The sequence below is a fragment of the Momordica charantia genome (assembly GCF_013281855.1).
Source record: "Momordica charantia cultivar OHB3-1 chromosome 5 unlocalized genomic scaffold, Mcharantia_2.0 BLBB01000005.1, whole genome shotgun sequence".
NCBI lineage: Eukaryota > Viridiplantae > Streptophyta > Magnoliopsida > Cucurbitales > Cucurbitaceae > Momordica > Momordica charantia.
In genome coordinates this window covers 13,035,278-13,058,907 of record NW_028275163.1, presented here as the reverse complement: position 1 = coordinate 13,058,907, position 23,630 = coordinate 13,035,278, and the positions used below count along the sequence as shown (strand labels likewise).

The 23,630-nt window shown below is 35.7% G+C and overlaps 1 long non-coding RNA gene across 2 annotated transcripts; it reads right to left on the bottom strand.

The window, feature by feature from the left end:
* Positions 1–6,386: 6,386 nt before the first annotated feature.
* Positions 6,387–10,635, bottom strand: LOC111022486 (uncharacterized). 2 transcript variants are annotated; one of them, XR_002602974.2, is made up of 5 exons: positions 10,373–10,622; positions 10,198–10,281; positions 8,522–9,027; positions 8,395–8,434; positions 6,387–6,678 (listed from the first exon to the last, which is right to left on the bottom strand). It is a non-coding gene; the product is annotated as an uncharacterized LOC111022486 (long non-coding RNA). The 2 variants fall into 2 exon arrangements; XR_015791072.1 differs by having other exon boundaries at positions 8,522–10,281; positions 10,373–10,635.
* Positions 10,636–23,630: the final 12,995 nt, after the last annotated feature.

The window sequence follows — 23,630 nt, the reverse complement described above, 5'->3', positions numbered from 1 at the left end:
TGCTAGAGAATCATTATGTACGTGTAGTCGTTGTAACCGATCTGTTTGGTCTGGACGTCTCATTTTTCTTGCAAATTTAGACAAACAATCAATAGTACTATATATTAAAGAAGCAAATATTTGACATAAATTAAGTATAAAGGTAAATTATCCAACATACTCTAAGATCGACATAGATGAGGGCGTCGGAGCGGTGGAAGAGAGGAGGAGGGGCGTCAGGGCGGCGACCGGAAGAAAGGAGGGAGGGGGGTTTCCGAAAATCACGAGGAAATGAAATCGGGGGAGAGGAAGATGTGATTTTGGGAGACTTTTAGTGACGAAATAAGTGTTGTCACAATTTTTGGGACAAAAAAATTGGCAAGCTTGGCGATGAAAGTCAATTTTGTCCCCGAAAGTCGACTTTTGGCGACTTTCGGCGACGACGATAATGTCTCGCCTAAGGTTGAATTTCTTGTAATGAATATATGGAGAAGTGTTTACTTTTAAGGCCTTGGTTAGTTTAGAGTGGAAATTAATGAATAAGAATGAAAATTTTATTCCGTTTGATAGTGTTTAAATCAAAATTTCTTTACTGAAGTGTAAAATGGAAATTAATGAATAAGAATGAAAATTCCATTCCCTAAATCAAAATTTCATTCATTTTCACGGTGTTTACTAAAGTGTAAAATGGTATCAATTAGTGAAACCTGCATCAAAACTTCGAAATCACTCTCTCTTAAAATGAGTAATCATCATTTCTTTTCTACAATCTAATCAATCTCATTCTACTCGTTATTCATTGGTCTGACACATTTACAATAATTATTACTTTACACAACTTTTACCCTTTTTTCCCATCTATTAACAAGATTAAAATATTTTTATTAATTGCTTTATAATTTTATTCTTTCTTTATTTATATTATTAATAAATTTTATTTTAATAAAAAATTATACCAACTTTCTTAATTAATGTGATTTTATTATAAAATATTACAATTTCTATTGATTATCATTATTTATTTTTACTTAGTTATTATTAACTAATATCAATAAAATTATTTTAAAAATTCATTATTACTAAATATTAGAAGAATAAAATTTAATAACATTTCATATTAAAGATGATGTTCTAACAATTAATCATTTTTAGTCGATGTAATTTTATTTTATTTATTATTTAATAATACTAGATAAATTATTATAGTGAACTGTAAGTGGCACTTATATCCGTTTAAAAGGTCATGATATCAAATTCACCCCACGTGTTGTACTAAAAATAAATAAAAAAATAAATTATAATAAAAAAATATTTACCAGCAATAAAATAAATTAAAAATAATATTAGCGCCAACCTGGGCATCATAATTCATCGGGTTAAGACACTTATGTTCGATCAAAAGGTCGCAAGTTCAAATCTCTATTCATATGTTCTACTAAAATATATATATATATATATATATATATATATATATATATAAAATAAATTATTATTATTATTATTATTATTATTATTATTATTAACACAATGTATTTGTAATTAGTTAGAAATAAGAAAATGATACACTACAGATAAAATACATTTTGATCCCTGAGTTTGATAAGTGTCTATTTGGTCCCTGACTTTTATAAAATAGGTCTAATGGTCCCGAGAAGTGACGTGGCAAGACCAGGTAGTGACCAAATTGTCACTTTTTGAAATTTAGTGACCAAATATTTGAAATTTAGTGACCAAATAGATATTATCCTTAAACTCAATGACCAAAAGTGTATTCTATCCTAACTATTATTTATATAATTTGTATTCCAATTCCAAAATGACTTTATTCTAGTTGATTTTTATTTCGATTCATACCGTGGTGTGTAAACCCTAAAAATTTTCTTGATAAAAAGTAAGTTAATCTTTACTGTTCTAAACATTACGAAAACAGATACTAAAATAGTAATTAATGCTTAATTAAGTTTCTACCTGAAGACGAGTCACAACTCACAAACAAGCTAGTGGCAATTAATTAATAGACGTCACTAACCTCTTCATTTTGTTTGTCAGATTTGCATGCACAGTTCTAGTTTTTCTAAATTATATATTTTATATCATTCTCTTTATAGTAAATTGGGTATGATTAAACGACCTAGTTTTACCAAATTAATTATAATTGATTATGAGAGGGAAAGAGTTGTTTGATAACATAACAAAATAGATAATCTTTTCTAATACACATTTATTGTGAAGTTGGAAATTTAAAAGAAATTGTTTTATAGTGTTAATTCTTATATTTAGTTGAGTTGAGTTGGCCGTGAGATCTGTACGTCCACAACGTCCTCGACCGTCCGATAGATGACCTATAGTCAATCAAACTCAACATCGGTGTGGTGCTTGTCCTAACACCCTCCGATGCATAATTTAGTACTTGATCAAAGTAAATAGAGTTAGAAATCAAGGAGATTAGTGAGCTAGTTGTTAGAGCACCTTACGACGGGTTTTTGTTCTCCTTTTATATTCCTATAGGAAGATACTCGATCTTGGTCATACCACCCGCCAGTGTGTAATCAGAGGGTATCGCATATCATCGTTAGTGTGAAATAATTTCTACACCACCATCGACGCTCAATTTTGAGGTCCATACCCAAGATTCTGACACGTGCCATTATGTCTAAGGACCGACTATGCAACCAGCTTTTATCCTCATGCTCTGTTATTGAAAATGTTTTATTTTTTGGTATTATTTTTTTATTCTTTCATAATTTCCTTAAGCATTAATTATTCATTTTGGTAATTTTTAATTATTCATTTTGGTAATTTTGTCCCACGGATTTATTTGAAATTTGTGATATATTTGATTGAGAAATTTGAGGGCTTGATGCTTTCCTTATCTTCGTGCCTTTTATTTTGCTAGCTTTAATTTTGATTGATTAATGGAATCCTTTCCTAAATCGGTGAGTGCTTTTTTTCTTTAAATATTGAAACGTGGTTAAGACAATTTAATGGTGACAACAGTATTTCTCTTACTTATTGATTGATCCAATTGTGTCTTACTTAGTTCTTGACAAATAATCCGTTTTCGATTTTGTCGATGAAAACCGAAAAACGGATTATTTATTCTCTTTTGGTTATATATGTTGCGAACGTACTTCGATTGAAGATGGTGAGTTTCATAAACGATTGTTGAATACACTGAATCTAACACAAGGAGAGCTTGTGAACGGAGATCGTCAAAGGGATTGGAACACGAGATTGCGACATAAAATTCAAGGAGGGAATTCTTTTAAACTTATGCATAAGACAATATGTACTGTGTACTAATCCTTTGGTAATCTATTTTAAGTCTCTGCACATGGCCTCGTGAGGTAGGTTGTGCGTGTGTTCATCTATCGTTTTAGCTTTGTATATTTTTAATATTTCTGCGATTCAAAATAATTTTTAGTTGTACAATGAAAAAGTAAATTTTACATTTATCGATAATTAGTTCCTTTTAATTATGATGGAACGAGAGCCTCAATTTACCTGTCTTCGACGAATTGCCATCACGTGGCACATAAAAATTTAGTCATAATATATATTTTTATCGTATACTCATGTTCTCATAAAAGAAAATTAAAATTAAAATGAGATGTTATTTTGATTGTTATTCACAAGTTTATAACGTGACGACGGTTGTCTGTTTGCAATGGTGGAAATATATAACACTTTCTTTTGAAAAAATAAACTAATTTAAAAAAGAAAATAAGGAGAGTGGTAGGATAGAGGGGTAGGCCCAGACCCAACACAGCACTCATCCCAATTTCCAACACACTTGAGAATTGAGATTCTCAAATTGTTTAGCCGTATCTGTATCTCTGTCAAACCTCTGAAAAATATCTGTCGCTAATTAATTAAATATATATTCCAAATTTTAATTTGTTTATTGAACCATCGCTTTGTTTTTGTTTTTACAAATTTATCTCGCAAACACGCGTTTTTACTTTTCCCTTTCATTTTCCATTTTCTTTTCTTTTTAAAGAGGGTATGAAAATTCAAACACAACGTTTCAAACAATTAATTAATGTCTTGACCAGTTTTTCGTCTCGGAGTTAATAATGATTACCAACTTTGTTACGTGGACATTCAAAATTAACTAATCTAAGAAAATAATATTTACTCCTAAATATATTCGGGTGTATTTGGTTAATAATCTAAAAATAAGAAATTCAATCAAAATTGAGTTTTTTCTTTTTTTTTTTTGTGTTTTCAAATATTTGAACTTCAATTTAAAATATTAGTATATTGTAAACTAAACGGATACAAACTAAATATTTAGTTAAATCTAAAATAATATTAATTAATTTATTAAGTTATAAATTTTGTTAAATTATTATTTACAATATTATATATTTTATAGTATATTTTATATTTTTTAATTTTAACAAAAATGAAATGGGTTTATAAGATATATAATATATCTATCAAAATTATTAATATAATTCTGCCTTTAAAATTTCAAGTTCATAATTTGAAAACAAAAAACGTAAAAATATTATTTTAAAAATTTCCACGCTTTGTATCCCAGAATCATTAAACAAAACGTAAAAATATTGTTTTAAAAATTTCCACGCTTTGTATCTCAGAATCATTAAACAATTTTCAAGGACAAATCTACTAAATAGTTATTCATTGATTCAGTAAATCCGAAAATAAGAAACAAAATCTGCATTGCATACCAAAACCCTTAGGCCGTCTGGTGCTTGAGAAACAAAGATAATTGTGTTTGGTTGTATATATGTCCGAGATCAAGATGCCTGAGATTAAGATGTCTAAAAATAAATTATATATATGTTTATTTTGTGTGATTACTCTAGAAATGTATTTTATGTCATTGTAAACATTGATTATGTAATGACCCCAATTTTTATATGTCATTAATAATATAAGATTGAGATAATTACTCGTAAAACATAATTTCATTAAAATAAAATAAGATAAAAACTTGTATTTTTCATCTAAAAAATGAAAATGATAACTTAATAAGACTTAACTTATAAATCTTTAGCAGCGGAAATCACAAAGTTATTATCTTTAAATAAAACAAGTAAAAATGTGGTATAGTCATAATTAAAAGTATAGATTATAAATAAAATTCAACTATGTCTCATATCTCCTCCTCGTCAATGCTCAGGTCATCCTTGACATTATTCTCGTTAACTATATAACTATCAATAAAAAAAAAATTGAAACAACATGGAATGAGTAAAAAAAAAATACCAGTAAGTCGTTCCCATCATAAGGAACCTTTCATGCTCAAACACACACATCATGCTTATATGCATGCATACCTCAACCTAACATATAAACCAACGAACAACTAACTTTAGATACTTGTGCTTGCTAGCATAAACTTACATATCTAAATCCTTAATTTGGCGCTATGCTATACAGAAATATCTCATACCATAACCGTCAATTCCGCATGTAATATTTATAGGATAATTACCCCCATAAATACCATTAACATGAACTAATTTGTTTCCTATGGCCTATCCTTTAGCAGAAACCATACATGTCATATCATACATCTAGCTGCATAACATAACTGTTTAATTGGGGTATTTCATGCATAACATTAATCTTACCTAAATCCATGAAACATAAGACTACTAACTTCACTACGAATGCAATGCATCACACATTATGTCATGCTTTACCTAAACATGATTTGCTATTAAACATACTTAAAATGACATGAGAAAGCCATAGAATCATAACATGCTTTGTAATACATAAAATTTAACCACCATCACCATTCAATAACAAAATATATTTAAGCAACATGAATAACATAATTCAATAACAAAACATTGCAACATATAAAATAATTCACTTACAACCAAACAATAATACAACAAAACATACAAAACGGTAACTTATGATAGAATCTACTACCTGAATTTCGTAAACTAAAGGAAATTCCTTAAAGCTTCCTAATAACAATTAACACAACTAAAATTAGGACTCAATTACCTAAACTAACTTTTTCCAATAAGTTCTCATAACTAGATATGTTCACTATTCTACTAGTAGAAATCCTTTAATAATTAATGTAACGCCCCAGGAATTTCACCATTTCCAAACAGGGACCGTTACTAAGCCTACCTAAAATTTTCACATAAACAAGAGAATTTTCTTCACAACAACACTAAGCAATAAAACTACCACGCTTCTGCTGCGCTACTCTGATTTCCAACAATCACGAGAGCTTGAACAATTAGAACAACAACACCAATGTTTTAAGAGAAACTCACATCCTATAAGATAAACCATTTAATACCGACTTCACATTAACCAAACCCTTCAAGGAAACCTTACTAACTATAAACCATCCACTAAATGAATATTAACATCTCGAAAGGCAATGAAGCAAAAGCTAATTCAAGTACGATCAACTTAAACAAATGTATTCATAAATATCCTCAGTGGATTACAATCCCGTAGTTCAAGAGGCTAACAAAATTAATGCTCTAAAAGAACAATGAATCGGCAACCTTACGATATCCTTTAGACAATAAAACTAAACAAAACCAACCACTACCAACTCAACTACAACATTAAATGGCCACAACTATCCTAACTAAAAGAAATTAATTGCACACAGCATAGCTAATGGTCTTTCCGATCAAGCCTCCTTCTCGCCATCACCATCCCAGGAGCTAGCTCGATACCTGCGAACTGGAGGGGAAAAAGAGGGATGAGTACAACCACAGTACTCAGTAAGCAGCCCTTATTTGAAGGTTCGCGCACAAACAGCATACTTATCAAGGAACAACGTGTCATGCTTATTAAAGAATCAACACACACATCATGCTCAACCAAATCATGAAACATTCACAGTCATGCCTTTCATCACATTATGCATTCAAACATAGACACATTCTATAAACTTCGGTGACAACCACAACCAGTAACACATTAACTACCAACCTCTAGTCTCCCTAACATTTCAAGTACCTCTACGCTTATCACAGCTACTCTAGCCTTCCACAGTTAACTCCTTCGAGCAGAGTCGGCCCCTGACCATTTATACCCAAAGCCTCGACCCTACAGCATCGGCCCTCGACCATTTATACCCGAGGCCTTGAACTCTGCATCGACCCTCGACCATTTATACCCGAGGCCTCGATGTCTTACAATCTATTTGCCCTTGACCATTTATACCCAAGGCCCCAATAGTTCTCCTTTCGAAAGACTCCTCGCATCGACCCCCGACCATTTATACCCTAGGCCTCGACGCTCATCTTTATCCAATATTGGCGTATCGACCCCGACCATTTATACTCGAGGCCTCGATACCCAATTAGTGACGTATCAGCCCTCGACCATTTATACCCGAGGCCCTGACACTCACCCATTCACTTCGTAACTTTCATAACTCCACATATCATTTCTAGCCTCCAACCAGGATTTCAGAACTACTTCCCCAATAACACCAACCACCACAAAGCCCAACAACAACACAACCACTAGTAAGATCTCAATGCATCACGGGTCTCAATAACACAAAGTTTGACAACTAACCTGCTCACAGCATAGCGCACACAAAGCTTCAATAAACAACCCTATGACATTCTTCACATAACATGCTTTTCACAACATAACAAATCCTAATCACTTCCAACCAACCATACAATATCAGTAAGTTCCTAAAGTTGCAGACAACAAACATGAATACCAGTCATATACATATCCAATATATAAAATAACCGCAAGTTACAATAACAGCATCGACCTCACAAACCTGTCCAACAATTAAAATAATAAGAGAAACATGTTTATAATGTAAAATCAGCAAGAACAATTTCTATTAACACACATCAACGCACACACCCGCCCCGTGCTACTTTGTTATGTCCCAAAATTCTCATAAGAGTCCTACTTGCTACTACGCCATGCCTCATGCATCAACAATCTCATAACAGTTCAATATGCGATACACCAAAATGATCATATGTAAAAGCCAATTAATCTAAAATAGTCCAACATGATCCAATAGCTCCAGCAGGCATCGTTCACAGAAAAAGCACAATCAACCACTTAACCAAAATATAATTGATAAATACCCAGCATACATCAAACGCAACCGATTTCTCATAAATATTCAATATGCTTTCGAAACAACAGATTATAGTACCTGTATACAAATTTAATTATGAAAACCAATTAGAACATAATAACACTTCAATCATAGTCATCAAGGATTACCTGGCTACAATTTATTCACACAACCACATACTTTTCCCAAGATATATCAACGGTTTTATCAACAATGACGTTTACTAAATGATAACAACGACAAACGACATGCAAGTATCACCCATGGGCACACGAGCAAACAACCATATCATATCAACACACAACAATCAATCCCTCCAGTAAGAAACTACTTACAACAAAGTTCTAATGTGCTACCAAGTTCACCGAAGGGTTCCTAAATCCAAAAGCAAACCAAACTTGATTAGAAATCATGTTAGAAACACTTATTTTGCATCGAAAGTGAGTTTAGATGATCCGTTACCTACTATCTCACCATAAAACCTCTTGGGTAAGGAGTGGGTCGACGTCAAAATAGTGTCGGAGGGGATGGGTAACTCAAATCAAGCTTCGTTTGGGTGTGGGTCAATGCCAAAATGTATCGGAATGAAGACGTCTTCGTGAATCTACTACTGTTCGCGTCAGATTGCAAAAAGAACGAGTCGCCGGAGCTGCTGTTCGTCGAAGGCAGCCGTCGGGAGTTGCGCACGTCGCCGGGGTTGAGGTTGTAGCAGCAGGTCGTCGGGACCGCCGTGGAGATGCTGTTGCGCTGTCGGATCCGACCCGAGCTTGTCACTGTCCGTCGAACTCCAACAGACCCGTTCAGATGGGGCCGAAATCGCGTGGGTCGTCGCAGATCTGAGGAACGCGGCCGCCGTGGGAAATCGGACATCGTCGTTCGTGCGCCGCCGCGAGCTGCTGCGGGAGGATGCCGGCGTGGAGCTCACTGCTGCTGCTGTGCCGCTTCGCCGAAGAAGAAGGAGCCGCCGGCTGTAATGCTCCAAGAAGAAGAAGAAGTAGTTTGGGGGGGGGGGGGCTATCGGCTGGGGTGGGGATGAAGAAGAAGAAGACGACGACCTAGGGTTTGTTTTAATCTCCTTTTCTTTTGTTTGTTTTATTTATTTTACATTTAAACCAAAAAAAAACCCACATTCCCAATTTTTCTTTTTAAGAATCCTCTTAATTAGTTTTAAAAAAGAAAAGCCCAACTCCCAATTCCAATGGAAAGCCCATGGGCTAGAGGAAACTAGAATTCTATTTTCAAATAGTTCTAACGGCCAAAAACAAGAAACCCGAAATCTCACGTTAGTTGTTAAAATAAAACTCACAATAATTCGAGATAAAATAATTAACTTCAACTCTAAGACCCAAGAATAATCATTCAAAGAAAAAGTATAATTTATGAAGGAAAATCCTAAAACCCCTGAATTTAAGATTTAACTAAAAAAAGTCTCCTACACTGGTCGAGAACTTAAATTATCTTAATCCAATGAAATTAAGTTTAATTCTAATTTAGCAAAAAATTAGAATTTCAAAGTTAGAAGATCCAAGAATTAAAGTTATCAGCTTAGGAAAAATCCAAAGACACTGTTTATCTCTTAGAATAAACGATTCAGAGAACGCGGGACGTTACAATTAACCTAGTCCATAATAATCATAATATATATATATATAAATTTGTGAAAAGTAATTTTAAATCTTCATATTAGCCTCTGATTTATATAATATAATATCGATAAAAATAATTTACTGATTTTGCAAATTTACAAAGGTACTTAAATAATTTACTGATTTTGCAAATTTACAAAAAAACTAGAGAAAACACATAGCACTAGTTTTCACAATTTTAAACCGTGGGTAAAACTAATCATAAAAATCAATTTTAATGCATTCAAATACATTTTAGGTTAGTTTAAAGGTGCTAGTCATGGTCTCAAAAATTCAGAATTAACAATCCAAAATTTGATACTAAACAAGCTAAAACTATGAAAAAACATAAACCGTTAAAAACCGTTATGAAGCAATTTTATGAACATTTTTAGGACCTTTTAAATTCAGATTTTCAGATCTCAAATCAACAAAAATAAGGCCTAAACAGTACCTATTTTATCTTAATAATGAACCCTTAAAATAATTTACACAAGGAAGAATGATGCTTACCGTTGGTGCGTTTTCCTCTCTACCGTAAAGAATAAAAAGAGAAAATTTCCAGCAACTAAGAGAGCTTGAAATGATGATGGAAACCTTAGAAAATGGATATGAACATGCTTAGGTTCTATAAAAATTATTAGGAAAAATCTACTTGCAAAACTAGACTAAAAGAAACCGTTCTTACCGAAAAGACAAAACCGCAATGAACTATCCTTGAAGGGACTTGGAAAAGCAACCACAACTCCTCTAAGGTGTGATTTAAAACATAGGATAGATGATTGAGAGGAAATTTTCAGATTTGTTTAGAAATGTTCTTGGAGGAAAATGAATGAAACAAACATAGGTAACCTAAGGAGAATGACTTGGAAGATGAAACAAACATGAATCTTGGAAGATGAAACAAACTTCTTCTCTCTCCTCATGCATGGCCAATTACTTAATGGGATTGTTAGTGTTTTTTGGTCTTCCTAACTAACTTAATTACTACATGTGTCTCTTGGGTGGAAGGTGGGTTATATTGCCTAATCATGGTTAGTGGAAGGTGAGTTATATTGCCTAATCATGGTTATGAGTTAGGCAAAACTTTCTATATTCCCTCAATTAAGTTAATTTATTTAAGGTAGAAAAAAATAAAGAGTAAAATAAAGGTAATGGGAGCTTTACTTGATTAATTACGTTATAATAAAACTTTGGGTAAAATGTGTGAAACTTTATAAATACTCAACTAATTCTACCATTACAATTACCATAACTCACAATATTTATCTAATTACTAAAGTACTATTGCTAATTTTGTTACATAAATACAATTATCAACTTGCTAATCTTATCAGATTTGACTAGCTTAGCTGAAATACAATAATAATATAAAGTCACGAAAATACTGTTAAAGGTAATGCAGGGCATTACAGATTAATAAGAAATCAAATTTAAATAAAAAATAAATAATATAAACTAAATTATTTTATATTAGCACTCTAAATTTTAAATTAACATTTTAGCTATATTGACAATTTAGCACAATAATCAATTGAATAATTAGTATTAAATGTTATTGAATTAAAATTCAATATATAAATATAAAATGATATATTTGTATAAAGCATTAAAATCAATCCAAATTAATTCTCAATAATTAATTTATCTTTATTAAGTTAAAATAATTATTATTTTAAGCAATTATGTTTTAATTTAAGTTTCACTCTTTAATAAATATATTATAAATAATATATCTAAATTTATGTTGTTGATTTTATTTAGCAATCAATCTTAATAATTATCCTCTCATATGTTTAACAAAATTAATCATTTTCATCTCATTAACTGCGTCAATTAATTACATTTTTATAAAAAATTTAAATATACTTTATTAAATTAATTTATTACAATAGAATAATTAATTTAGTACATTGGTAAAATTTTAATGTTGTTTTATTAATTATAAATTTAATTTAAATATTTAAACTAGTTTTAATTAATTAATTTGAATAAAATAAAGTAAATAATTACATTAAAAGAAATTTATTTAAAAGAAGAAGGATAAGAGTCTGTCACAAACCCATGAATCTGGAAGGGGAAAGAAAGCCCTTATCCATGAGAATAAGGGATGCCTCGATTTCAAATCTTTGTAACAAAGAAGGGTTTTACTTGCCCATGCCCATTCCCATCCAAAAAACCCCCACCAATGGCGGAAGGTTTTAATACCAAAACTGCCAGGGAATAAGATGCCTGAGAATTAGGGGTGAAAGAAACCGAATCGATCCGAACCGAACGGGTTCGAGTCGGTTCGGTTTAAATAAAATGACAATCGAACCGAAATCCAACTGAACCGAAGTTAGTTGGTTCGGTTCGGTTTAAATTGACATTAGGGTTTCATTTATAAGTTATAACCCACACCTCCCTTCTCCTCACGACTTCATAACCCAATGTCGCCTCCAGGCATGCGCTTCCCTCCTCTCTCTCTCTTTGAACGACCTCGATGATAACCCTTTCTATCAGCGATGACCCTGTCCATCGGCGGCAACACACGACTTTAGATCGCCCTCTCTCTATGAGCGACCCATCGGCGGTGACCCTCTCTACCGGAGATCATAGTCGAGGAAGGAGGCAACGACGGCCCTCTCTATCTGAGGTTGTCGTCGAGGATAGAGGCGGCGTCGAGCTTGTGTTGGAGGTCTTTGGGAGCTTTTCAGTTGGCAGATTTGAGATGGGAGATGGAATCATAGGCTGTTGCTGCTGAGTTGGGGGTTTTTGAGCAACACTCAAATGAATCTCTCTTTCCCTGTTTATTTTGAAAAAAAGAAAAAAGTGAAAAACAAAACAAAGTGGGGTTCTGATTTTTAGAGAGATTAAGAAAAGGAAAAAAATGTCTTAAGAGAGAAGAAGAGGTTTTTGGTAATATCTTAAGGGAGAAGAAGAGGTTTTTGGTAAGATGAAAACTAGAAGTTCCATAAAAAAGAGATTTTGGGTTTGATCTACTGCCGGGGAAATTGACTCAAATGACCTTCAAAAGTTTGTGGAATGCTCGAATGACCCACCCCTTTTAAATGTGTCCAAATGACCCACTGGAATTTTTAATTAATTTTAAAAGGTAGCAAAATTACAGTACTACCCTTTTGTTCAGAAAACCAAACCATTTGCTTTACCTTTCCCCCTTCCTCGCCGTTTTCAGCCCAAATTCGTCTTCTCGATTTTTCTTCGCAGTCCCTTCGAATTTCTTCTTAATTTTTGTTTCTCTTGGCGATTGGCTTTGATTTTATGTGTATTGAGGAATTGAATGGTTGTGTTTATTTGCGTTGATTCATTTTTTCGAGGTTTAGATGAACGAATACATGTATAATATTGCATCAATTTAGGTTTTTTTCTGTTGATTTTGTTTTCTGGTGTTCTTCTTTGTTTCGTTCCCTGTTTTTCTTCGATTTTTCAGTTATGTTGGAATTGAGGTCTGTGGCTGCGGGAGTTTGATTTGAAATGTTTGAAGTGGTGTGGAGGGAGGTTGAAGATGAAGAAATATTTTCGATGAAGCGAGATGGACCTCGAGCGAGGTTGAAGAGATTTGAAACGTCGCTCAAGGTTTAGTAAGCCTCTGTCATTTTTTCTCGGGTTCGCCTCGGGCGAGGTTGAGCCCGAGGTAATTAAAAGAGGCTGAACCTCGAGAAACCTCACTCGAGGTTGAGCCTCTTTCAATTACCTCGGGCTCAACCTCGCTCGAGATCGAACCCGAGAAAAATGACAGAGGCTTAGAAACCTCGAGGTTGCGTCAACTTTTTCTATCACCAACCGTTGACCTCGGGCGAAACCTCGCCCGAGGTTCATCGTTTCTTATGAAACTCGGTCAGGAAACAATAACTCCCGCCCGAGGTTCATAGTCAACTTTAGTAGAATCATGCTGAAATACGAAACTAAATTTAAAAATGACAACATGTTTCAAAATCATAGCAAACAAAACAGCAAAATTGCTTTTCAAATGTAGTCCAATCTTAAGAAGAAATAAAAAACGGCAAAATTAAAGGCAATAGTTGTTGTGAATTAAATGATTCTCGGGCGGGAATTAATATAACCCCTGCCGAGGTTTTTTTCCAGCGGTCATGTCTTATAATTAAGGATATTTTGGTCATTTCATCTCCTTTGACACATCATTAATGCTACTCTTTTCTTGAATATCATTCAAAAAAATTTCGGATTGCCCAGTATTCCACCAATTAGTAACCCAAGATTCTAGGCTTTTATTAAATGAAAGAGAGATCCACCAGGGCAAAAATACTATAGATGCAAGATATAGAAGGGGAAAGAATTCTTTCTTTTTTGCCATTTTTTCGTCTTTTATTTTTTAATGAACTCACTTCATTCGTTAACTCTCTACACTACTAATATTTATATCAAACATAAGTTCTATTACAAGTCATATGGATACTATTATGAATCCATTCCCTATTTTTTAGTTTTTGATTTGTGATTCATTGGTTAGTCCTTCAATTTCGAAATAATACAGAAAGAAAATAACAAAGAGTCCACTTTTGTTACTATGGAGTAGATTTACATACGCATAAAAAAAAATTTCGGACAAAGACTGTTTTCTGGCTGTTCCGTATACGTCTGCTTTGGCTCAAATGAGCATTCTGAAGAAATTCCAGTTAAAGTAGGTCATTTGGACACATTTAAAAAGGGTGGGTCATTTGAGCATTCCATAAACTTTTGAAGGTCATTTGAGTCAATTTCCCTTATTGCCGCTTGTTTTTGGTTTCATGAAAAGTAGTGGAAAAAATCCTAAGGTAGACTTGAATGGAAAGACGAAAAAAAAAACCAAATTCAAATAAGGCCGGGTCAAGTTTGGCCTGAAAATAATCAGTTCGGGTCGAGTCTGAACCGAATAAATTCGGTTCGGGTCGATTGCTTTCGAGGAAAACCGACCCGACCCGACTCAATTACACCCCTACTGAGAATCAAGATAACTATATTTAATTGTATATATGTCTAGGATTAAGATGTCTGAGATTGAGATGTCTGAAAATAAATTATATATATATGTTTATTTTGGGTGGATTACTTTAGAAATATGCATTCTATGTCATCGTAAACATGGATTAATAACTAATCAAATTCAATTAAAAATAAACTATATAATTTTAAGTTATAAATTATTTTATATTAACCTTCTAAAATTTTAATTAACAATTTAATTATTGTAATAATTTAGAAAAAATTGAACCATTAATAGGAAATGTTATTTACATAAAATTCAATATATACATATTTAACCAAATGATATCTTTGTATAAAGTTTTAGAATTAATCAAAATTAATTTCCATTAGTTAATATATATTTATTAAGTTAAAAGATTAAAATTATTTTAAGCAACTATGTTTTAATTTAAGTTTCACTACATTAGTAAATATTTTATAAACAATATATGTAAATTTATTTGTTGATTTTATTTATGAATCAATCTTAATAATTATCATAAAAGAAATATGTCTAATAAAATCAACCACTTTTCATTTTAATCTTTTCAGTTTTTTTTGTTGATTTTATTTAGCAATCGATCTTAATAATTATCATAAAAAAATATGTTTAATAAAATTAATCATTTTCATTCTAATCTTTTAATTTTTTTATAGAAAAATTAAGAATATACTTTAATAAAACTTATTTATTACAATAGAATAATTAATTTAGATGGAATTTTAATGTTGTTTTATTAATTATAAATTTAATTTCAATATTTTGACTAATTTTAATTAATATATGTTAATAAAATAAAGTAAATAATGACATTAAAAAATAATTTATTAAAAGGGAAATAGATAAGAACCTGACACAAAACCAATTGACAAACCCATGAAAATGAGAGGACAAATAAAGTCATTGTCCATGGGAATAAACGATGTCTGAGAATAAGCTATTCCCAGAAAAGTTTTCAAACCCGTCAAACAAGAAGAGCTTTACTTACTCATGCGTATTCCCACCCAGTAAACCTTTCAACCAAAGGACCTTAGAGTTTTATTTATTCTTTTTTAAATATACTTTAAGAGTTTATTTAACCCGATGATTAATTACTCATATTAATTGTCTCAAATAATAGTTACAGTTTAGCTCACTAGTTTCAATACGTACTGTTGGAGGTGAGTTCTCAAGTTACACGTGACATGCTATGGTTGGTTGTTCAGTAACAAGTGTCATCCCCTCGCTAATGTGTTCTTACCTCGGTCATGAGTCCTTATGCCGAGCCGACCCTATTCAATGGTCGAGTCGACCAATTACATCACTTGGACCACTTCGGCTCAGCCTATTCTCCGACAGACTTCGCAACATCACGCCGCACTTCACGGTAACCTTAAAGAGCTGTTGAGGCCTTATCAGGAACGTTGTCAGGGATTTCGCCTATAAATAGAACGATTTCGCTTCATTTCAAGGTGCGTGAACAACCTAATTCTCTCTCTCGAGTTGATTTGGATATTTGTTGACTTTAGTATCGGAGTGCTTACTCTGTTTTGCAAGTCTTCTACACGGTACCTGGAGCTTTCTGTCTAGCTCATCCTAGTTGATTGGTCATTTCCTTTATCAAACACGTACGATCTACTTGAAATTTTGTAGTTTATTTTAAAATATAAAAAATATAAAATTAATAAGATAGTTAAAAATTAGACTATAAATCAATTTTATAAAAACACAATAATTTGATTTCAAAAGTAAATTAGTCCAATAATATAAATTTAAAACGATAAATACTTATTTATTTGCTAATAATCTTTCCTATTTTTAATAATCAAATATTTAACAAGAAAATATTAAAAAAAAAAAAACTCAGTAAGAACTTAGTCAATTTTATCAAATAAAAGAATGATAGAACTATGATGTACACGCTCTTTCATCTTCCTCTCACTCTTCCATGCTCCACCTCCTTCACGTCGCTCCCCCTTTAGAAATCCAGCATCATTATCGACACTCTCTTGCAATACAGTGTAATTCTCACAATCTTGATATTCTAATCCTATTGATTCTTAAAGGAGAAAAACGTAAGACTCAAGTAATTATGAAAAAAAATTGTGCACCAAAGATACATTTTCTTGCTAAAATATTGGACGTTTAAAAAATGTCACAAATGACAACAAATTTATTAGTCTTTCATATTTTCCAGCATAAAATATCACTCCACCATTTCATGACATTTTCTAAACATCATGAAAAGGAAAATTTATGGCGGGGTAGGAATTTCACGCTTTAAAACGCCGCATGCTCCCTCATGACGTTTTATAAACATCACTAAAAATATTTTCCATCTTATGGTGACGTTTAAAACATGTCACAAAAAGCCTCACCTTTTCATTACGTTTCCTAAATGTCACGATAAGTTTAGATTTCTAACTTTTTTTCCAAAAAACGTGTCTTATCATTCCGTGATAATTCTCAAACATCACAAAAAATAACTTTTCGTGACGTTTTTTAAATGTCATGGAAAAGTCGAAAATCTGAAGAACTCCGTCTTTTCCCGCCAAAAACGCGCCTCTACATTTCGTGACGTTTATTAAACGTCAAAGAAATGTGTTTTCTTTCAACTTTTTTGTGACAGTTAAAAATGTATCACGAAAAGTAAAAAATTCTGAACACTCCGTTTTTTTCAAAAAAACACGCCTCTACCTCGTTTTTTATCGTCACGAAAGACAATTCTTTTGCCAAACTTTTGTGACAGTTAAAAACATCACAAAAGATAAAAAATCTGGAAATCCCAATTTTTCCCTCAAAAAACGCATTTTTTTTACCTTTCGTGACTTTTTTAATAAAATTTCAATAGTGTTTTATTGTTCGTTAACGTCAAAAAAATCCAAAATTCTAGTAGTCATGATTGAATAATTTTATCAACACTAAAGACTTTCAATTAAAAACCCAACTTTAATATTTTTAATTCATTGAAAAATACTTTATTTAATATTTCTACAAATGAAAGTTTATCAAAAGTTTAAATTTCAACACTTTTTCAAGTTTAAGTAAAAATTGTAATATTTATCTATATCTAAATCTAAAGTGTAATTGGTTGAAATGGAAGGATAAAAGTTAATACCCGTGATTAAGTTGAAGAATACAATTGAGTTTCCCCTTTTTCTTTTTTCATATAAAAGTTAACATTTTCCTCTAAGCTCCGACGAGAAAGAAAGCCGCGGCTGACACTGATGAGCACGCGTTAACATGGCGCGTGACTTTAACGATTAGAAAGTTGGTGTAGAACGCGCTATGTGTTCCAATCAACTGAAACTTTGGAAAGAGTCATTTGGTGAAGATTTAGAAGAAAATGAAAATAAAATAAAAGAAAAAGAATATAAAGGAATTGGAAAATAACCCAAGGGAGTTGGTGGTTGAAATTTGGTTGGGAATAACGGATTGGTGGTTGTGACTAAAAAATTTTAGTTCAATTTTAATTTATAAAATTTTTATAATTGATTTTTTAGGAAATTTTATAATTGATCTTTTTTTAGTGCAATTTTATAATTGATCAACCTAGGTCGAGTGCGCGTGGTTATCCCCCAGGTCGAGTCGCATGGTTATCCCCCAGGTCGGCACTTCTGGTCTCAATCCACCCAGGTTGGGTGGCGTGCTACTCACCTGAGAGATATAAGGGCGTGTGGGCGACCTGGTTCTACCTTCGCCTCCGAGCTTGGATGGATAAAGCGGACTAATCATGGGCTCCGACAAGGGCATTAAATGGTCGCCTGAATATTTCATGTCCGATGCGGCCTTCGAGGTGCTTTCGAGCACTCAACCGTCGTTCCAACTTTCAATCCGAACCGTCTGCCCGGAGACACGTGTATGGCTCAGTTTTCACCTCTTCGGGTATATATAAATTCGAGAGTTTCTTCTTCATTTCATGCTTCCAAGACTTTTCCAGCTCTTGCGCCGAGGTTAGTAGCTCGTCCCCTATTTGTAAATTCATCGTAGTTAGCAATGTCTAATAGGTGTAATGGTAGCTCTAGGTCTAGGAGGACGAGCTCGGAGGAGAGCTTTGGGTCGCCTTTGGGAGAGTCTTCTCCCGTCGCCTCGCCTAGTGTCAGGGCGTGCTCTAAGGGAGCAGCCCTGGGTGGTGCTTCTGATGACAGGTCTCCCTCCCATGTAAGTGGGGGCGACCTGTCGGTCTGCATGGAAATCTAGCCTTATGTCTCACCCATTAAGCCTGCGGAACGACCGGCCGACAGCCCCTCTGAGCTAGAGGAGCGGTCTTTAGTTTTCTTTAGGGCTAGGTACGAGATCCCCCATTCCATAGGTATGAGGTTCCTTAGGCGGGATGAGACCATAGATAACCCCCCGAAGGGCACGTGGCCTTCTACGAGAAGATGTTCGACTTCGGGGTTCGGCTTCCCCTCCATCCCATCGCACAGGAGTTCCTTGTCGCCGTGAACTTGGCTCCAGTCCAGCTTACCTCTAACGGATGAGGGATCCTGCTCGGCTGCTGGATGCTGTGGTGGGGGCTCGACGTCGATACCCTTGGCGTAGAGTACTTGTCTGTCCCTCCGTTTATTTCCTACTATACTATGAAACATATTCCTAAGAACCCAGATCGGTACTATTTAACGACTCGCCAGGGTATTGGAAAGTTGGGGCGGGGCCCTTCCTCAGTTCACCATTGGAAAGAAGACTGGTTTTACGACTTTGGCGACTGGTTGGCGAGGGGACCAGAGGGCGAGTTGAGCTGCCGAGTGCCGTGAAGCTTTAGCCGTTTAGGTAAAACCCTTCCCTAGTCGTCATTAGCTTGTGATTGTTTTTCGTGTCTAACTTTGATCCGTTTGTACAATTCATCCCCGACCTGTTCCTAAGCCCAACGAGCTGACACTCGAATACCTCCAAAGAATTCCCAAGCTGCCCTGGGGTGCTCGCCATTACCTAGCACTTCTCGTGGACGATAACTTCTACGACTACGGCTTGCATATCGTTGCGGAGGTCGACCCAGACCCCCGTACTCCAAGTCTTTCGAGATCTCTTTCTCCACTTCTCTCCCCAATTCACTATGACAGTAAACTTATCTCTTTTCTCCCTTTGTTTTTATGGGGCAGGAGCTGACCTTCTGGTATTTTTGCAGACATGCTGCCAGCGTTCCTGTTAGGGAGGAAGAGGAAGGCAGCCGAGGTGGAAAGCAGCTCATCGCCTATCGAGGTCCACGACGACGAGGCCCAAATGGGGTCGACCCCTACTACTCCTCGCCTTGACTCTGTGATTGAAGCCGCTCCTCTCTAGACGGTCCATACCTCTCCAGAGAAGAAGAAGAAGAAAAAGAAGAAAGTGGAGAAGGGCTCGAGTCCGGGCCCGCAGGTGCTCAGCGAAAGCGAGAAGGTGGCGCCTGTAGTGACGGTTGACTCTGGTGGGCTGGTTACTACCAAGAAGATCGGCGAGGCGAGGGATTTCGAATTGCCTTTCACGACTCACCCCACCTCTGGGAGCATCAACGCCTTGGCGCGCAAGGTGGGGCACGCAAGCTCTGACCAGGCCATTGGACGGGCCGACTTGCCTTTTGGAGATGCTTGCAAGACTGTCCAGCTCATCATTAAGCACGCCGCCGAGGTAGTTTCTTGCTTTCAGCTATGTTTTGGGTCATTTGCGTGTTATTGTCTAACATACTTCTTTCCTCAGACGCACACCCTCATGTGCAAGTCCATGATGTTCGTAGTGGCTGAGCTGTTAGGTCGCGATCATTAGGTAGAGAAGGAGACTACGGCTCACGTTCGGACCACGAAGGAGAGGGATCACTCTAGGGTCGAGCTCAAGGACGCCAGGGTCAAGCTGCTAGAGGCAAACAAGAAGGCAGCCTCCATTGACTCGAAGGTCGAAGAGCTCGAGGGCAAGCTAGTTGCAAAGGGGAGGAGTTGCGCGACATCCCAGCTCGTTTGGAGAGCTTCGATTCTGAGGTCGATGCCCTGAAGTTGGCCAACCAGGCTTGGAGGCGGAGGTTGAGAAGCTTCGACGGGCTGAGGCTGCCATGGTCGCCAAGCTGAAGGATAAGGACTTTCTGGATGCCAAATTCCAAGAGCTGCCGGGCTACGTGGAGTACAACAAGGCGTTGGCGGATGATGGCTTCAAGTTCGCCCTCGCATACTTGGAAAAGAACCACGGCGAGCTAGACCTCACCCCCCTCAAGCGTGCCTATATCAAGTCGTGGACGATCTCACCTGATGCCACTGTGGCCTCTGAAGAAGTCATCCAGGCCGGGGTGAAGAAGTTGGATGAGTTCGTTCTTGTGGCCCTCATGGACGATGATCCTCTGGCCAAGGTGGCTCAGTCCGACCTCCTAGACAAGTGATCCTGCTGCTTTCTTTTTCAATCGCAATTCCCTTGTATTTTCTAATTTATGGTCCGAGGCCTTCTCCTCGGTAAATTTTAATGAACTTCGGCGCATTTATCCTTCACTTCATCTTGCTCTTTTTTCTCTCCCTCTTTGTTTATCTTTTTACGTCCTGTCTAGCTTGTACTTTCTCACTTAAAAAGCGTTGACGCTTTAACAATTAATAACAAAGCATTCTAGGCCCTCATAACTCTCCAAAAGAGAGTTATTCGGGTGATTATTTGGGTGAAATTGTGCATTAAAATGGCAAAGTATGTCGGTTTTAGGTCATAATTAGTGCAAATAATGTTCAATTGCACATTCTTAGCTAAATATCTCTAGTCTTGAGAACTTTGGCCAAAAACAGCATAAAATCTCGTATTTGTGGTTCATTTGCACAGATTTTTAAAGAAGAGATAAGAAGAGAAGGAAGTGCTGAACCAGACTCGAGAAGTCAAAGCATTTTTAAGACAGAGCATATAAAAGCTGGAGCATAACGGTGCCAGAGCATGAGTGTCCGTACAGTTAATTCAAAAACACGGGATTCACTTATATCTGTACAATCTCTAGTCGGGTGCCTTAAAAATGGGACCCGATATTTAAAGGGTATGTTGCCCTAGCCGACAGACACGTAGACCCAAAGGGAGACAAAAATTGAGAGTTGAAAAGACCAAGGAATGGAATATACCCTTTTTTGGGAAGAGAGCTGACGCCAGAAAGGGGAAGTTCGCCTGCTGGAACGAGTTGACTGCTTCTTTTTCTCTGTCATTTAGCTATTTTTCTGCTATGGGTTGTATTTCTTCTTCTTCCATTTTATTTTCTTTACCCATTATGAGCTAAACCCCATTTTTTTTGGGGGGGGGGGGGGGGGGGGGGGAGAGGGGGGTTTGCATTCTGTAACTGACTTGAGACCGAACCTCTAGCTGCTATATTTATTTGTAAGCAAATCTGATTTCATTTCTCAATCTTCACGTTACTGTTGGCCGCTTTTCGTGTATGCTAGCTTCTATATTGACCCGGGAGGGCTTACGGGTGCTGATTTGTTTTGCTTCTGATTAGCGCTTTTCTATAGCTATAGGGACACTCAAGAATGGGGTCCCCCTAATCATGTCTATAGCTTGGGTTTATTGCTTGGGTATTTAGCAACGAGAATTGTACTTACTCATGTTTGGGGTGTCTCGGAAGGGAACCGAGTCGAGCTGGGCACTAATAAATGTAGCTACGCGAGAGGGTAGGCTGATAACTTGTGAAAGCATGCTAAATCTCCCCCGCCTTTCCATATCTATTATTCCTCGTTATCACTTTCTGTGCTACTACTTTTGTAACGCCCCAGGACTCCCCACACACTCCTAGGTCACGTTAACTACCCACCTGTCTAAACTTAACCCCAAACACGAGATGACAACTCCCTGCGAAATAATTATATAAAATAAAGCTCCACCTCTCCTCAATTTAACAATGAATCAACTCTATAGAATATCATTCAAACATCATCCATAGACAACCTCATGAGGCAATTTTATTATTCCAACTAGGCAAACTCAATGAATGGAGGAAAACTAAAATAAACACCTATCCCGAAATAAAGTAAACAACGAGTGGGAACCTCCCAATTATTCAAATAAGAACAAATAGTTTATTGACCAAAACATAAGGTCTTAACCATTTAAACTTAAGCTAAGCAAAAGTACCTACGCAGCCTATGGTCCTCGCTCGTCATGTCTCCTCCGTCTCATCACCATGGTTGCCAACGAATCCTTCACCTGAAACAATATTTGTAGGGGGGTGAGTATATAAAATATACTCCGTAAGTAGCCCTCACCAACAACACACAAACATGAGGCTCACACAGAATCATGAAACATTCATAGTCATGCTCTTCATCACATTATGCAAACAAACATAGACACAATCTATACAATTTGGCGACAACCACAACCATGAACAAATTAGTTACCAACCTCGAGTCTCCCTAACATCTCAAGTACCTCTACGCTTATCACAGCTATCCTAGCCTTCCACAGCTAACTCCATCAAGTAGAGTCGGCCCCTTACCATTTTTACCCAGAGCCCTGACACTACTGCACCGTCCCTCGACCATTTTTACCCAAGGCCCCGATGACTTCACCATCTATCAGCCCTTGGCCATTTTTACCCAAGGCCCCAATAGTTTTCCTTCCGAAAGGACTCTTCGCATCGACCCTCGACCATTTTTACCCGAGGCCTCGATACTCAATTAGTGACGTATCAGCCCCCGACCATTTATATCCGAGGCCCTGACACTCACCCATTCACTTTCCCCAAGAATCCAACGTTCCTCATCATAACCAATTCCACATCAACCCTTAACCTGCGAACAGGGTCCGAAAATATGCTTCTATTACACCCACATCTCATAAGAAAATAATATGACTAAGACCAGCACGCTCGCAACATAAAGAAAACGTTTATATATGCTCAACCAGCACGCTCACATCATAAATGAACGTTTTTAATAAACTATACAAACACGCCCACATCATAAGAAAGCATAATCACAATAATTCTATTTTAACGTGCATCCTTGTAAACATACGTCATCCCACAACAATTTTCAGCAGTTTAGCAAGGCAAAATTCCACCATTACCACCGAAGAATAT